Here is a 6,000-nt window from a genome sequence, read left to right as displayed (position 1 = left end):
CCTGGACTAAAGCATCCGCCAACTCCTGGACAGTCTGTGGTGCAACGTGACCTTGGTGGATGTGTAGCACCCTGAGGATTCGGCTGCTACAGGGGTATTGCACCTCAACCCAGAGGTGTGATATTCCACTCCCGGGTAAGGATGGAGTGTGGAACTGAGCTAGTAGGCTGCATGCACTACACACATCCCATTTCCGGGGAACAGACCGATGGTACTCCCACTAGAGAAATGTGCAGGTACGACAGTGTCTGTTCCTGGCTGGAGTGGGAGTGGGGGTGGAACATCCCAGTAGTGTAGGGGTAGATAGGGGGAGCAGCCTGGGTAAAGCTAGGAGCTCATTGGGTGCTGGTCACCTGAGCTCACACATAGAGGGAGTATTTAAGGTGGGCACCATCTTAGATCAGAGTCAGTCAGTTGTCAGTCAGTCTGTGAGACGTCAGTCTGTCTGAGAGCCTGAGAAGCAGAGCAGAGGAGAAGAGAGAGAGACCCAGAGGCGCAGAGGGGACCCCAAGAGCCCATAAGAGAGCTAATAGGGTGAAGGGTCGGCAACAGGGTACCGGATCCCAAGCTGGCAGAGGCTACAGCACACCTTAGCCAGGAACCGGAGGTCGTGGGCAGGATCTGCCACGACCACCCACTAAATCCACCCGGAAGGCAGACCAAGAATAGGGTCAGGGAGCCCAGAGGAGGCTTGACCAACAAGAGGCCCGAGGGAGCCGGACTTAGGTGGATCCCTGGTGGGAACGGCCAGAAGAAGGGAGAGACAGAAAGGAGCTCAGGACCACACTCCGGAGTTGCCTGGGAGTTGACCGAGTCCAGGACCTGGTGGACGCAGCACGGCTTGGGTGGTCACTGCTGTACACAGTGACCCGAGCAACACCAGTAAGTAAAACCCTGGAACTGCATTTTATGCCTCTGAGTCTCCTTGCTGCACCTTCACAACCACCATCCTCCACGGCTGACCCCCTGAGGCTATACCCCTCCCGTTGGGGGTTATACTACCTAAGCTGCACTCACATCATCAGCCTCAGTGGACTGCTGCAGCGGCGGCCGTATTGACCGCAAATCAACGGGTGGCGTAGTCGACACAAAAGAACATCTAGTAACATCATAAGGACTGCCACACACTGAGCTTGACACCCTGGGCACGGACCGGGTCACAGCCACTCGGAGACTACAACCCCCATCTGATCCGGCTCCGGGTATCCCCAACAACACTGGCCCAGGGGGCGCGTCAACTATGGCGTAGTCGGCAGGATTACGTGCCCGCAACAACCGGGTACTGCGTGCCTGAAGAAAAGTTCACCGTTACCTTAAAAAGAAGTCTCCCGCTGGTTCCGGAGGGTCCCCGCCATCGGGCCCCATCACAGGTCGTTTCCCGCCGGTTGTCCGCCATTTGCAGCTTTTTCCCGCCATCCATGGAGTTTCCCGCCACTGGGAGACGATTCCCGCCATTTCCAAAGATTTCCCGCCTTGGAAGAGCGGACGCCATTATGGGCGTGCCAGAGGGTGGCAAGAGGTCACCTCCCATCGTGGGCCAAGTCGAAGAATGGCGCCAAAAGCGGAAACCGCGCCCACCAACAGAGACTGTGATGCTGGAAGTGTCCATCAGCGTAAGAGAACTGCCCCTGGAACTGACAATCACAAAGTTGCCCCGGGACCACCCTCAATGTGGGCGGAGACAGAAGAAGAGAACAAAGATGGGTGTCGCCTGGAGCAGTCTGGAAAGAGCGCACCCGGAGACAAGACGTCTGGAAGAGAGTCCAGAGAGAGCCTACCCGGAGATGGAGGGAGAGTCAGGCAGCACCGACCCAGTGGTCAGGAGCCTGTTGCAGGTCGCCACTCCAGAAGGCCTGCTGGAGATCCTAACACAGCTCCCCCGAGACCGGGAGTGTGCACAGACCGCGTTGGAGGGCCTCGCACGGAGGATGGCCCGGGTGCAGCGAGAGACGTTGGCGGAGTGGAGCCGAGAGATGGCCCAGCAGACCGGAATCCGTCAGCGGAGCACGCCACCTGAGACGAGGAGACAGACCGCCTCTGAGGATGGCGCAGGAAGAATGAAGGCAGGAGACGGCGCCGAGAAGGGAGCTGAACGAATGGAGGCAGGTAAAGGGGACGTCTCTACCCCGAGCCGGGAAACCGCGTGCCTGCCCCAGCTCCCCGTCGCAGAGCCCGAAATTCCCCCTGCCGTGCCAGTCGCTGCATCGTCACCGCCGCCGACTAGGCCTCAACCGGAAACCGCGGCCGCGACCCCTGTGACGTCACACGCCTCGACCTCGAGCGTGGCCAAGCAGGAAATACCACCGGCCTGGTCGCAAGGCCTAGTACCCCCGGGCGCCGCAATACCAACAGCGCCCCCTACCTCCGCGGAGCCACCGGCCTGGCCGCAGGGCCGAGTAACCACGGGCGCCGCCGTTCTTACGGTGCCCTTTGCCTTTAAGGTGCCCCAAGCCTGGTCGCAAGGCCTGGTCGACCCGGGCGCAGCTACCATCAACGCGCCCTCAACATCTAGAGTGCCGCACCTGGGTGAAAATCTATTTGCCCAGCATACGTGCCCGGATGGGCAGCCCTTCATATGGCCCCAGGAGTACATTCAGCTGGAACTCCAGAGAGCAAGGCCCATGTGCGAGCCCCTGATTCCGGCTCCGAAGCCCGTAAAGAGGACCTCGCCCCCGCTGGAGGAGGCACAGTTCGAGTGGGACCCCACCGGAGAAGACCTCATGGGGTTCACTCAGGAGACTCGGGCGGCCGCAGCGGAGCGTGCAGAGTGCTGCCGCCAGCAGCTCGAGGTCTTCGAGAGGGAGCGGAGAGAGAGGCGGGTCCGGGAACAGCAAGCGCAGATAAGGAGCGCGGAGCAGAAGAGCCGGACCAGGAGGAATCCCCGTGCAGCACATGGTCCCCCTTCCACCGGGACTGTGATAAAATTCAACATGCAGCACGGATGGGGCTTCATTAGAGACCATCAGACCCCGGCGACGTCTTTGTAACCCGCAGAGACGTAGAAAGCCATCTGCCGGAGGGACACAGAGGTCGTGACCTGTATGTAGGGGACGAGGTCACCTTCACCCGGCACAAGTGTGCCAAAGGACCCTACGCCCTTCATGTGCATCGCCTGACGGAGGAGGAGCTGCGGTGTGAGGAGGAGCAAGAGGACCCGGACGGGTCTGAAGAATCTAAAGAAGGAGCAGGAGGACGCCGTCGTTGAAGTACAGTAGAGAGAGACTGTACATAGTTACCCGTCAGGGTATAAGAACTGTTCTAGTTAAAATATAGTCCCCGTTGGGACCAGCCAATTGAACTGATGCCCGTGTGTCCCTAGTTCCTAATACCTGGCCGAGGACTGAGAGCGGCCATATCCCCTTGTATATAGTTGCGCTTCCTAAAGCGCCCCCTACCGGTTTTATAGGAAACTGTTTTCTTCAAGAGACTGTAGCACTTTACCCGGTCACAAGTTGCACCGTGACCGGAGGAACCAGAAATAAGAATGTTATATATGAAAAGTTTATTGCTGCTGATGATGTATATGATGTTTTATATGTTTTATATGTTTATGTTTATGAAAAAAAAAAAATGTATGTTTTGGATGTTTATATTTTACAGCCCGAGGACGTGCTGTGATTTACCAGGGGGGAATGTAGCACCCTGAGGATTCGGCTGCTACAGGGGTATTGCACCTCAACCCAGAGGTGTGATATTCCACTCCCGGGTAAGGATGGAGTGTGGAACTGAGCTAGTAGGCTGCATGCACTACACACATCCCATTTCCGGGGAACAGACCGATGGTACTCCCACTAGAGAAATGTGCAGGTACGACAGTGTCTGTTCCTGGCTGGAGTGGGAGGGGGGTGGAACATCCCAGTAGTGTAGGGGCAGATAGGGGGAGCAGCCTGGGTAAAGCTAGGAGCTCATTGGGTGCTGGTCACCTGAGCTCACACATAGAGGGAGTATTTAAGGTGGGCACCATCTTAGATCAGAGTCAGTCAGTTGTCAGTCAGTCTGTGAGACGTCAGTCTGTCTGAGAGCCTGAGAAGCAGAGCAGAGGAGAAGAGAGAGAGACCCAGAGGCGCAGAGGGGACCCCAAGAGCCCATAAGAGAGCTAATAGGGTGAAGGGTCGGCAACAGGGTACCGGATCCCAAGCTGGCAGAGGCTACAGCACACCTTAGCCAGGAACCGGAGGTCGTGGGCAGGATCTGCCACGACCACCCACTAAATCCACCCGGAAGGCAGACCAAGAATAGGGTCAGGGAGCCCAGAGGAGGCTTGACCAACAAGAGGCCCGAGGGAGCCAGACTTAGGTGGATCCCTGGTGGGAACGGCCAGAAGAAGGGAGAGACAGAAAGGAGCTCAGGACCACACTCCGGAGTTGCCTGGGAGTTGACCGAGTCCAGGACCTGGTGGACGCAGCACGGCTTGGGTGGTCATTGCTGTACACAGTGACCCGAGCAACACCAGTAAGTAAAACCCTGGAACTGCATTTTATGCCTCTGAGTCTCCTTGCTGCACCTTCACAACCACCATCCTCCACGGCTGACCCCCTGAGGCTATACCCCTCCCGTTGGGGGTTATACTACCTAAGCTGCACTCACATCATCAGCCTCAGTGGACTCTGCTGCAGCGGCGGCCGTATTGACCGCAAATCAACGGGTGGCGTAGTCGACACAAAAGAACATCTAGTAACATCATAAGGACTGCCACACACTGAGCTTGACACCCTGGGCACGGACCGGGTCACAGCCACTCGGAGACTACAACCCCCATCTGATCCGGCTCCGGGTATCCCCAACAACACTGGCCCAGGGGGCGCGTCAGATGGAGCGAGACGTGATGTCCCAGATGTGCTCAATCGGATTCAGGTCTGGGGAACGGGCGGGCCAGTCCATAGCTTCAATGCCTTCATCTTGCAGGAACTGCTGACACACTCCAGCCACATGAGGTCTGGCATTGTCCTGCATTAGGAGGAACCCAGGGCCAACCACACCAGCATATGGGCTCACAAGGGGTCTGAGGATCTCATCTCGGTACCTAATGGCAGTCAGGCTACCTCTGGCGAGCACATGGAGGGCTGTGCGGCCCTCCAAAGAAATGCCACCCCACACCATTACTGACCCACTGCCAAACCGGTCATGCTGAAGGATGTTGCAGGCAGCAGATCGCTCTCCACGGCGTCTCCAGACTCTGTCACGTCTGTCACATGTGCTCAGTGTGAACCTGCTTCCATCTGTGAAGAGCACAGGGTGCCAGTGGCGACTTTGCGAATCCTGGTGTTCTGTGGCAAATGCCAAGAGTCCTGCACGGTGTTGGGCTGTGAGCACAACCCCCATCTGTGGACGTCGGGCCCTCATGCCACCCTCATGGAGTCGGTTTCTAACCGTTTGTGCAGACACATGCACATTTGTGGCCTGCTGGAGGTCATTTTGCAGGGCTCTGGCAGTGCTCCTCCTGTTCCTCCTTGCACAAAGGAGGAGGTAACGGTCCTGCTGCTGGGTTGTTGCCCTCCTATGGCTCCCTCCACATCTCCTGGTATCTGCTCCATGCTCTGGACACTGTGCTGATAGACACAGCTACCCTTCTTGCCACAGCTCGCACTGATGTGCCATCCTGGATGAACTGCACTACCTGAGCAACTTCTGTGGGTTGTACTGTAGACACCACCTCATGCTACTGTACCTCTAGGGGTGAGAGCAATGGCAAAATGAAAAAGTGACCAAAACAACAGCCAAAAAGGATGAGAACAGAGAAATGGTCTGTGGTCACCACCTGCAAAACCACTCCTTTATAGGCGGTATCTTGCTAATTGCCGATCATTTCTACCAGTTGTCTGTTCCATTTGCACAACAGCAGGAGAAATTGATTCACAATCAGTGTTGCTTCATAACTGGACGGGTAGATTTCACAGAAGTGTGATTGACTTGGAGTTACATCGTGTTGTTTAAGTGTTCCCTTTATTTTTTCGAGCAGTGTACATAGATAGATATATAATCTCTAACTTTGTCACAATA

This window comes from Phyllobates terribilis, unplaced genomic scaffold (genome assembly GCF_046119375.1).
Source record: "Phyllobates terribilis strain yellow unplaced genomic scaffold, ASM4611937v1 Scaffold_11__3_contigs__length_659146591, whole genome shotgun sequence".
In the NCBI taxonomy this organism is placed as follows: Eukaryota; Metazoa; Chordata; class Amphibia; order Anura; family Dendrobatidae; genus Phyllobates; species Phyllobates terribilis.
This window is presented reverse-complemented; position numbering follows the sequence as displayed.